The following is a 12,768-nucleotide window of genomic DNA, read 5'->3' on the forward strand; positions in this document are numbered from 1 at the left end:
AAATTCTCACTATCTTGGTAGAAAAAAAAAAAAATCTATTAAACAAAAAGATGGGAGAATAGATGGAGCATTTGAAGTTTTTTGTTTTGGGGGGGGGGGGGGAGGACCGCAAGTTGGATGTGTTAGTTTTTTTTTTTTTTTAGTCTTTTATCCTTATTATTAAATAAAGTTTGGGGGTGGTTTTTTTTTATTAAAATGTAAAGATTTGAAGCTATTTTCATTAGTTTTCATAATATTATATTGTATAAAATAGAAAATAGTGATGTGATTGTTGCAGTCATATTAGATTAAGAATGTGATTGTGTAAATTCTAGTAGATATGAGAATATATCTTATATTCCTATTAGGAGTAGATTAACTATTAAATGTTGTAATCCTAAAGATATCTCTACTACTATAAATAAATGCACAATAGGGTGGAATAATACATACCTCACAAGTATACATCTCTTTTCTCTCTATATGCTGCACCCTCTCTCTCCATATGGCCTCCATAATTGTTCAGTAAATTATGCCTACAACACGTTATCAGCACACTTTTAACGCTGCGCTAAAGAGAGTTTATTCTTCAATTAGGAGAGTATTACGTTTTAATCATTCTTTTTATGATTAATTTATTATTTTATTGAATTGATCTACATGCTATTAATTCAATTTAATTTTTATGTGTTGAATGTGATACAATGTATTGGAGATGCAATTCCGGCTTTCCAAAAAGGATCTTCTACAAATTCAAAGGCTTTTGTTGTTTTTTGCCAATTAGGTACTCTTAAAATAAAGTAAGATATTTGAAACGACTTTGAAGCATGAAAACATTCCCCATGATGCATGAACCCCCTACATTTATATTTACCTTCCGATATATATATATATTGTATATGTTTAATATATTTTGTTAATATATATTTGTTTCTTGCATTACGCAATTTTTGATATGTGGAATTGTGAGTCAATGTATAAAAAATAAATTAGAAGCAAATCTAGGGTTTGTAAAACCCTACCTATGTTGGAAAAAAAAAAAAAAAACAGAAAACATGCTCGCGCTTGTGCCGAAACTGTGAGCCGCTGCTCAGGGGCTCCTTTTTGGGTTTTTTTTTTTAGGAAAACTAATGAAAAGGGCTTGAAAACTTTGAGTTTTAATGATAAGGACAAAATAAAGGGTAAAGTGAATAGTACCATGATTAACTTTTTAGTGTAAAAATGTGGTTTTTCGTTAAAGTGAACAGTACCGGGTGCTTTTCATTAAAGTTCCCTTTTTTTTTTGGGAACTTTAACAAAAAGCATCCGGTACTGTTCACTTTAACGAAAAACCACATTTTTACACTAAAAAATCAATCATGGTACTATTCACTTTACCCTTTATTTTATCCTTATCATTAAAACTCAAAGTTTTCAAGCCCTTTTCATTAGTTTTTTTTTTTTTTCTGTGCACAGAACCAAAACCCACACACTGGGCTTGATGTTTTTTTCTCGAAACCCACCAGGCTTTGCCCTGGGTTTTAACCCAAGGGCCTGCAGCCCATAGTCCACCCCCAAGTCCAAGACAAGCACGGCCCGACGCCCTTTACTGGGCTCCTGCTTGGGAATTTTCTTTCTCGGCCTGTGACAGAAAGCAAGCCTGCTAGCTTGTTTTTTGCAGGATGTTGGGCTGCCTGCCACAACCTTACATGAGCCCAGCCGCAAGGCCTAGCCCAAAACAGTAGCCAGCAATTTTAATGCTGAGCTGCCCCTATTTCTCGGCCCATTGCAATTTTGGTTTGTTTTTTTTTTTTTTAACCAGCCCTCACCTATCTTTTGGTGCCCAATTTTACGGCCAACCAAATTTTTTTTGGGTTTTTTTTCTTTCAAATGGCCCGCAGCCGTCTAACCCAAAATATGGCTTGAAACTTTGTATTATTTTGCTATTACGATCGACCCTGAATAGTCTTGATCTATTAAATTAATTAAAAGTGACCTACAGTCCATTAATTTGACAAGAAATTCAAAATTATTGACCTGAAAATCACTTTTTGGACATTAGCGATTCAATAATTTATTTTTATACTTTGAACCGTTGACATACTTTCGTAGTAACGATGCTCTCACACTTGAGTTCTCGAAGAAACTCAAATCCACTACACTTAGTTGTATATTGCATTCTATGTTCTTACATGGTCCTCTCTTTTATGAACTAAACATTTATAAACTAAATTGAACCTGTAGTTTCAAATTTAGTGCCTTTGAAACCTGAAGTTTTCATAAAACAATGCACCCATGAAAACCCGACGTTTTTCATGAAAACCATGTCTTAGAACTAGAATGTTCTAACTTTGATGCTTATGGATGATTCATTCTTATAACACCAATCACAATCTTGTTCCTTCCAAATCAGTGGATTATCAAACCGTCAATTTTCCTGATTGGAACATTTCTATTAGAAACCACTTCATGTGGGATATAAGACGTGAATCTTCACTTGACTATCAAGTAGCTGAGAAACCATTAAAGCCAACAATGGCATGGAAGAGCTAAATAAGTCTCCGCCATGATCTTCATTAGAAAACTTATGCCCGAAGCATTACAAACAGAAGTACCTCCTGAATGAGGATTCCATGGCTCTTTGGCTCGCTCCTACGGACCTTCTGATCATGAAAGACATTGCCTGAAGCACACTATGATTATGTCCATGAATGAGTACAATTATAAAGTTTATAAATCCGATCAAATTTTGACTCGAGAATACTTTTCTTGTCATTCCATGTTTCTAACTAGCTTCTGAAGTAGCAGTGTAGAAAGCGAAAGTTTACCAAATTCTCGGATCTGATTACTACCATAAACATATGGTAGAATTAAGGCTTGCCAAGGTGTGGCATCATGCCAGAAGCGTGATCCTTGGCACCTAAGACCTAAAACTTCAAGAATAAGGGATAGTATTCCCGAACCTCAAACCTGCAGAATCTATTTTCGTCTTGATAGAATAGATCATTGGTTATGCATCTATTCGTGCCTCTACCATTGTTGTTGAGAAGTACCATTCTAATAGTCAATATATGAGATTGATTTTGCTCCACCAAACATCGTTAGAAAAGCAAAATTTTGACATGGATGACCTTGTCGGCTGAATCCCCTTAGTAAATCATTTACTTTGTGAACATTTTCCCATGTTCTTGGATTCAAGTTTGGTGTATGTTTTACTTATGGATAATGTTATTGATATTGTCCTCGAACATGAGTTAATTGAATCATGTTTCTTAAAACATGTGGCCGATTCAATTAAACATGTGATTAGGTATGTAGGAATGTGGGAAAGTTAGTTGTCTAGATGAATACGTACTACGCACACTAACTTTACACCTAAATCACATCTCTAACAACGACTTTAGGTCTATCCAACCTGATTAAGAGCATTTGGCACGCTCCTCGTTGTATGAATGGTATTGAATTATCATTTAAAGGACCTTAAATTATCTATGTCATTGAGTTTTTAAGGATATTTGAGAGAACAATGATCATAAATGTAACCACTGAAGAAAATAGAGTGAAATATCTTTGCATCACCTCCAAGAATGAGCCTGAAGCTTTGATCTAGGGCCAATGGGTTATCTCCCAACTGGAAACAAACCATATGTAGCCATCCTAGAGCCGGGTGATTGAGCAGTTTACTTGCTTTGGCACAACCATTTGAGACACTTAGGTCAAACAATAATGCTACAATGCATTTCTTTACTTGAAGTAAGGATCTTGTGCCTAGAAGTACACTTTGCCAAAGCCCGCTCCTTTTGGGAAACTTAATTTCTAAATCATATCTCGCAAAGATACGAAACGACTATCTTTTATCAATAGATTCAAGGGAATATATATGGACTAATCCAACCAAAATGTGGACCATATAAATACTTATGGTTTTGGTTGATGAATCGACACATTGGTCACATGTTTGTCCACACACATTGCTGCTAAACCTCATGGCCGATTAAGGGCTCACCACCCTACTTATCCCTTAAGGTACGGAAGACTGGATAATGCTGGATAGTTTATATCGACGGTTTTTGATAAAGTATTGCATGTATTTTGGGTTTATAATTGAACATTGAATTCCCATGTTCACTCCAAATAGCCTCGCCTAGCGACTATAAAGTGCAATTTAAATGATCGTCCAGATTTTGGTGCACGTACCAAGTTTTCAGTTTCTGCCTAGAGCTATTCAATCTTGTACGTAGCTATATTGGTCCGCCTTGAGGCACATTGCCACCTAACCTATTTGACGTAACAATTGGTTACTCATACGCATCTGTTAGGTAGTGATCACCTATCGCAGATTAACCAATCATGATCACCCCTAAGTATATATAGCTATAGGGATCGCCTATCGCAGATTAACCAAGCACAATCTATAATATGGTTCTCTATCGCCGATTAACCAAGCAGGACCAAGATAACCAAATAGGTAGTGACCCCCTATCGCAGATTAACCAAGTAGAGTCACACCTATGGAACTGTTAGGCAGTGATCACTTATCGCGGATTAACCAAGCATGATCACCCCTAAGTGTGTGTGTGTATGGCCATACCAAAGATATAAGGATCGCTTATCGCGGATTAACCAAGCAGGACCATCTAAGTACCATTGCCACTTGGTGCAATTAGTTCAACACACAATCTACCCCTAACTCAATCCCTATGATTTACAACGTGGGCACCTACACAATCAACTTCTCATGACTAATAACTATCTTGTCAAACAGACATACAAGTTCTACAATTAAATTCTTCTGCTAGATTCCAGACTCACATTTTCATACTAGTAACCATACATTTTATTTCTCATCTATGCAATCAACATTGTAAAGTTCTATTCCTATGCTTCGTAACCTTATTTCTCTAGCCTTTAATAAACCAACTTAAAGTTAATGGTTTTCAACTTAAAACACTACCTCTTCACTCTTGCCACTACCCCTTTTTGACATGTATATGCAGCAAATATATATATTAAGAGAAACTATATTGTTTACTATTAATTTGAATATAAATACTAGTAAACAATCTAAACTCTTAAACCCCAACCAAACACACTCAAATAAGCACAAAATTAACAAGGATGTTTTTCCAACTAGAAATCCCTTCTAGGTTTAGATGCTTGGTAACGAAAGAAGCATTTCATATAACAGAACTCTGAATCTAGAAGGTAATACCATTTGCTTGTTAATCAATATAACAAAACATTGGTTTGGTTTAACTCAATTTAATAACCTTGTCAATAATAGAACTTAATAAAGATCCACATTAACATTTGGTTGTTTACTAACAATTAAGTTTCAGCATCCACATACAACAATTTCATAGAACAAACTAAGTGTAAGTTCTCTTGGGTATTTAATCAAACACCTTGCAAGCATACATGAATTTATCTACTCAACCAAAAATATCCATTTGCCAGCACCCACAATTTCACACTCTTCAGCATCCAAAAATATCAACAACCATAATCATACGGATCAACAAAATTCCAAATTATAATAAAAACCTCACCACTTGCCAACACCTTTTGTTGTTGTTGTTGCAATTGGATGATCACCGCTGCAAATTAAAGCGAAATTCTCCCTTTGTGTCTCTGCCTCAGAGCAAGAGTGAGAGCGTGAACTTCCCCCTCAATATTTTACAATTATGGGGATTTAAGTTTTGAGAATCATTTTCCTTCTTGAGACTTGGAGTTGATGAGATCATCTAAGACTAGAAAATAGAGAGAGTTCCAGAGAGTTCCTCCAAGGAAAGTCGGGATTTTTTTTTCTCCCCCTCTCTGATTGGTTGCTGCCTTCCTCACCTTATTTTCTGATTGGTCCACAAATACACATACCTAATTGACCTCCTGGGATTTGTGTAATTGGTCCACAATCACTAATCTGATTGATCTTCTTTCCCACAAGGTGATAGTTCAAATAACTTAAAATCTAAAGTTTACAAAAATAGCTTCAAATGTCCGTAACTATACCGTTATAATACGGACTCACAAACGGTTTTCGCTTATGCTCTCGTAGTTACGAGATCTATTCGAAGACACTAATTGTGACCTCGAATGGTCAATGAATTTTAAAGATTAAAATACAAAAATTCAAACCCGATAACTAAACGATTTAATTCCTAAAATGAACGGAATTAAAATTAACTAATGAAAATTGCGTAAACCTATAATACAAATTTAAATAACGAGATACGTAATTAATAGTGAAATTTTGGGGATGGGATTTCACACCATGTGCCAAGTTGCGCTGCCGCAACGTACCAACCTAGGTCATCAACGAAGGATGTGAATCTTTGTCGATTATGATTCTCTTTCACTCCAGCTCTCTTCGAGCCCTTGCATGCGATCTCTTTACCGCTCATTTGCGGGTTGTCAATTTTGAGCGGACGTTGCCCACTATGTCTCATCTCGATCTCCGTATCGCACATGTGTGATAAACAAGTGTGATAAACAAGTGCGATGAATTCTAGCTTACAGAATGTTACTCTAGACATATTCCTCTGATCTAGCTAAAGTGACGAGATCATATACCAACTGCAAACATGCCTGCAAAGATAAATGTACCTAACGAACATCAAGTCAACATCCCTGGACGGTGTGCCACCCTTGTTAGACCATTTGGACGACCCTGTTGGACGGTCCGGTACATCGACGGTTAGCCAATCAATCTGTCTTGGCTTGGAGCATGACATATCACTCGGTTCGTAGGATTAACTTCCTTGGAAAAGGAAGACACAACACAACAATGAATCTAAACTCGATTGCTGTCTCAAATCATTTCCATCTCATTAGATTAATCCGAATTACTCCCGAAACGTGAAGTTCTTAGTCCAATACACTAGTTTGGATGAGTTAAATGGAATTGAAATGAGATTACCATCGATGCTGTTTTCACTTATATGGTAGCTACTGCCATAAATGAAAAGCGACGATATCAAACCGTATTCTGTCGATTAAGTAACAACGTAGAACTGATTGGACAACCAAAATTACAATCCAGGTCAAATTCCTTACCAAAATGTGTATTAGACCTCTCGTTCCTACAATGCCCAAGGTAACCCTGTTGCGTTACAAATGGGAAAGGAAACATTATGAGATGAATGAAATAATGCGATAGGATGCATGCCTTATGGCGCAAGGTTTCTCTCAAACGTCCTGTGATTGATGTGTGGTTAGTGTTGTCTCCATGGGGATATAGAAATGGAGATTTACATGTAAGTTCCCGAAGAATTACATGAATTGGTTCAAATAGTTCCAAACCACAGAACACCCTCTTAACTTGTTTGAGGCGTTCACTTACAATCCGACGGATATGGTATATCCGTCTAAATGATTATTTGATCAGTCAGGGATGAATTATGCCCTTGCATGTTAAACTATGAAGTTTTATTCCGAATTGCTAGAGTTACAGTTTATATCGTTGACACAAATCTCACTAAGACTCAGGAAGAGCTTAAGAAAATTGCCTCGCACCTGAAGATGGAATTTGAGATGAAGGATCTTGGGAAAACTCATTTATGCCTTGACCTGAAGTTGAAGCATTATTCTGACGGTATTTTGGTCTACCAATCGAACTACACCCCGAATGTGTCACTTTTGAGTATAACTTTGATCGTCCATATGTTATATGCAAATGAGACCCTTGAAGAGGTTATGGAATCTGAAATTCCATATCTAAGTTCAACTTTGCACTTCGTTGTACTTAGCTCATTGTATTTAGACAAGACATCTCATTCGTTGTTGATCTTGGTAAAGATGCAACACCATGCCTACAAGCATCCATTGAATTGGTATTAAAAATGCACCCTGAAGGTACTACGAGGGCAAATCCCAACGCATCTTGAGTGGATCCAACCCCCTAACCCTTGAAATGATGATTGCTTTGTTTGTTATGTTGACGCTGGTTACTTATTAAACCCCCACAAGGCAAAATCCCTAAATGGTTATGTCTTTACCGTTAGGGATATTGCAATATCTTGGAGGTCCACGATATGACCTTAGTTGCGAAATCTTCGAATCGTTCCAAGACTCACCTTACTTCAATACGCTACAAGTAAGACATGGTTATGAGTTATTGTTGAGCATATTTGAAGTATTTGCTGTGTTTTCATCCATCGTTGAGTCCCAACGACGATCTATGAACATTATGCCGCATGAATCAACCCGACCAAGCCATGATACATCAATGAAGTCAACGCCAAGACATATTGCGCCTACATCTACATCAGCAAAACATCTGGAGATTGAAGTCATGCAAACCGATCCCAGACAACCTTGCCGACCTCTACACGACGTCACTGCCGAAGTCAACCTTCTAGAAGCTTGTTCGAGGACTTGATATGTCTAACTATTAGTATGCAATGCTTGTAGTTCTATTTGGAAGTTATGTCAAACTCAGGGGGAGTATCTATAAGTATACTCACTTGATCTTAATGTACTATTTTTTCCTATGATTAGGAGCATTTTCCCACTAGGTGGCGCCCATATTGACACGTGGCATCCAGTCATTGTCCATATAGGCGTCACGTCATCAGTTAACGGCTGATTTAACAGCTAGACTAACGGATATATGAGACTGTCCAACAATTAACACTTTAGGTATGACTATGGGAAGAAAAAACTTCATGTACCAAATGTTGAAAACCACGAAACTTGAGGGTAGTAAACTGTCCCAAATTATCCGTATACTCATATATACTATATTACAGTGATAGATCTTAGGTTCTATTCTGTTTTATCAAGCATATGGCCAATTCGTGGCCTACCCTCACTGGCCACATGTCGTTCGTGGCCATTGGCATCAATAGCCACATCAGAATCCATGGCCATTGCTAAAATTTCTAGTAATGTAGACCGCAAGGTTATCGTGGAAAATTAAAGAGGGCACTTCACAATTTTTTATACAAACGGAAAAAAATGTAAAATCATAACCAAAAACATAAAGATCTATTTATAGCAATACAAAAACAATTGTTCGGTCAACAAATAACTCCCAACTCAATAAAGATTATAAAAAAATTCTAAAATTATTAATAATAGACATTTTAGCCAAAATGATAGTTGAGATTGACATGATTTTTTTTCGTTTGACGGGCTATATTTGTCGTTAGCACAATGTAGATGATCTCATCAATTCATTGGGGTTCTATTAATTTTCACAAGAATGAACCTCAACCTCAACCTCAACCTCAAGAACGACCTAAAGAATAGACAATTTTGATTAGTAAATTGCAGTGCAGAATTATGTGAAAGAACAGAAGATGTTGGCGTGAGAATTCAAGAACTACAGAAAGAGAGTGAAAGCACCGAGAGAAGAGTTTATAGAATTGCAAGAAGATGATTGTTTTCTCATTGATTTCGATATCTTCCAATACAAGAAATGTACTCAGTAAGTTAATCTTAAAGGATAAGATCTTCTGACAAGTGGCATTCTATGATCCTTTGATTTCATCATTCTTACAGTTGGCATGCATTTTAAAATATGAAAACACCCTCCTCTGTGGAAGTTGATCGCATAGCATGTGATACATATAAAACTACGGGCATTTAGAATTAGATGCCTCATTATGCTATTTGTTAGATTAAATATCTATAGCTTTTAGATTTTTTATTAAATATTTTTCTACATTTTAGGTGCCACATGTATTATAAGTAGCATTTTATTACTTCAAAATTACACAATTTTCCATTATATATAACGTACTAATTAATTAATTATTATTATATTAATATTCCAAATCTCCTAGAATTAGTAGACGTATGTTTTAAAAATCTAAGAACTATTCAAATTGAATCTATACTAAAACTGGAAAAACACTGATTCACTGTTCATAAGAACAGTGTACTCCCTATTTTGCCCCTGATAAGTTTGTTTTAGTACATTTCTGCCACTTTACCAGAAAATATATATACAGTTTATTCTTTCTTTTCTTTTTCGTCTTCTCCCTTCTGGCCGTTTCTTCTCGCTCCTCTCCGCGACTCACCACTTTGGTCGGCGACGAGTTCGTCGTTTCCGGCAACTACAAGCCAACAAACCACCGGAAAGAAACCCTCTCCTTACATTCAATATAACCCTTAAATCTATTTCTAAAAATTCTCATCCATTTTTATTTATTAAGTTGGTGCCCAAGGCGAACCGTTTCCGGCTGAACGCCGACGAATTGGACCTCACCGTTACAACCAATCGTCTACCCTTCATCTCAGAAATCAAAATCACCCGTTGCATGCCTCGATTCATTACGGTTTAAGGTGAATCAAAGGTAAAGCTTAAATTTTCATACAAAGTTTGTATTTTTCTTGATCAGAATTTGGGCTTTTTTATCCTTTTACTGAATAGTTGTTAAGAAATATTAGAATTATTAATTGTTTTGGTTTCTTTTGAATTTGTTCTTATTTTATTTTGAACCCTTGAATTTGTTTTTTATTTTTCTATTAACTGAGGATGAAATTTATTCTTATTTTTCTATTAATTGAGGATGAAATTTAGTCTTTCTTAACAGTTTTTTACTGTAGGTTCTAAGTCCTCAACGCCCAGTTACGTAGCCTGCTCGATTCCAATTCTTATTTAAGGGTATGATGCAAAACCCATAATTTCTTGGTCAGTTGGCTTCTACTGAGACTATGCAGGTATACTTATTCGGGGTTTCTAATCTTTGCTTACAGTTTGAACAAAAAATTAAAAATTAAAAAAATCTTTGCTTACAGAGAGTTGATGACTAGGCAGTGATTTCTATTGAGCACCAGTTATTTGCACCCCTTTTTCCCTCCTTCCATAATTGAAGTGCTTTTGACTTTCGGAAGTAATGATTTACAAGATAAAATTGTTGATTTTGTTTCATCCATTTGTGTTTCCTTTTTCAAAAATTAAGATAGAAAGGGAATGCTATGGTAATTTGGGGTTTTCGTTTTGATATTCATATGTGTATAAAAGGGTTTAATAGATATCGTTTCTGTGTGTAGGTGGTACTCGGAGAAGTTTGTGAAGGGCCAATGGGAAAAGGGGATTGCATTTCAGATTGGCAGAAATACAAAGCCTGCCTCTCTGTGAGTTTCCAATCTTAAATTTTCTTCCAAATCACAATTTATATGATTAATTTGCTTATTCCTTTTTCTGGGATTTGAGTTTTTATCTCCTGATTATTTTTTGCAGAGATTGTATTAATTTTCCTTTGACTAGGAATTTGGGGTTTCTCAGGTATAATGTTATCAAACTTTATTTTCTAATTTTCTGATTTTGGGGTTTTGCAGGGAGTGATATATACTAATTTTTTGGGATTTTTGGTCCTTGCAGAGTTTTCATTCGCCGGACAATGATAGGCGAATCACCATAAGAAGCAGCAATTCTGTTGCAAACTGAATCCGGGATGACTAACCTAGAGTCTGTAAGTTTCCGAACTTAAATTGTATTTTCTCTCTCTTTCTGCCCTTCAGAAGGGTTTTGGTTTTTCGCTTTCCTATACTTATTTATCTGAAAGCACCTTAATTTTGTGTTTAATTTGTGTTTTTGTGTTATGAATTCTAAATTTTGCATTTAATTTGGGTTTGGGTTTTGAATTTTGAATTTTAGCATGATTATGCTATAATTTACTAGGATCTGTTTTTTTGAATTGTTGATTACTGAGAAGAGTGAGTGTATTGTGAAGGAGAAATGATACATATATTTTTTTTTACTATAATTTTGGTTTCGATGATAAAATTTGGATTTGCCCATTTGGGGATTTTCCAGTTTAGAACCTAGGAAACAAGTAGCAGATGCAGAGGCACTGTTGGGCAAAACTAACAAATTGTGGACCTCTGTTAAGTCACAGTCCAGTGACGGGATTAGCCTGTCCGACTTTGTTACTGCTTTGCTTAATAATTTTAGCCAACCGAAAGGAAAGGATGACCATGTCTCGGTTTATTGGAAGGAAATTGGGTGTGCTGTTTTGCCTATTTTCAAGAGCGCTGATGAGTGTTGCACTATGCGAGTTATTTGTTTCCAGTGTTCGAATGCATTCATTTATTCACTCTCAAATTGCATACGATAAAGCAGATGAAAAATAGGGGAATAAGGATTTTATATGTACCTTCAGGATGACATATAAACTGTGTCTTAGCTTTACTTATGTGTCCCCATTTGTTTTCTCATATGTTGTACTACTGTTTCGAATTAAATTTAACAAACCATCCCCCGCACTAACAACTCTATTTTTCAAAATTTGTAGCAACCAATTGAAAACTCTTGCAGAGGAAGACTCAGAAAAGAAAACCCCTCTACATAATGAAGATAGAGATGAGCTCGAGAATAATGTAGGAAAATCTACATCCCAGTAACATGTTCATAATCGATGGACAATATTTCGAGCGATGAGCGGTTGAATAATTCCAATCTTTTGATCTGTGTAACATGGTGCTAAGTTAGCCTCCTCAAACAGTAGATATGTATATATGTAAATAGCACAAGACTTACTATAACATGAAAAGCAGCATATAAAGTATGTTATAAATGTAAACAACACCATAAATAGTATCAGCTTTTGTAATTGACACTAAAAAATATCATCTTTATGTGTAAACATATTATATATAAATATTACCACCTTAAACTGTCTTAAAACCCGCAGCATCGCGCGGGGTTCAATTGCTAGTTTGATCTATTTCTACTTCTAACGTGATATATACTTCTACCATTTTCTTCCACAACTATTCAACAATATTTTCGTGCCATTTCTTCGTAAGGTCAGTTGACACTCTTCCATTCTTCCTTGTCAGTTATATTCATTTCCTTTGTAT

General features: G+C 35.8%; 1 long non-coding RNA gene across 2 annotated transcripts; it reads left to right on the forward strand.

Moving 5' to 3' along the window:
- Positions 1–9,918: 9,918 nt before the first annotated feature.
- Positions 9,919–12,491, forward strand: LOC126616650 (uncharacterized). Of its 2 annotated transcripts, XR_007621222.1 has the most exons (6): positions 9,919–10,256; positions 10,510–10,623; positions 10,957–11,040; positions 11,147–11,191; positions 11,288–11,378; positions 12,201–12,491. It is a non-coding gene; the product is annotated as an uncharacterized LOC126616650 (long non-coding RNA). The 2 variants fall into 2 exon arrangements; XR_007621221.1 differs by lacking the exon at positions 10,510–10,623 and having other exon boundaries at positions 9,922–10,256.
- Positions 12,492–12,768: the final 277 nt, after the last annotated feature.

This window comes from Malus sylvestris, chromosome 3, assembly GCF_916048215.2.
Source record: "Malus sylvestris chromosome 3, drMalSylv7.2, whole genome shotgun sequence".
Classification (NCBI taxonomy): domain Eukaryota; kingdom Viridiplantae; phylum Streptophyta; class Magnoliopsida; order Rosales; family Rosaceae; genus Malus; species Malus sylvestris.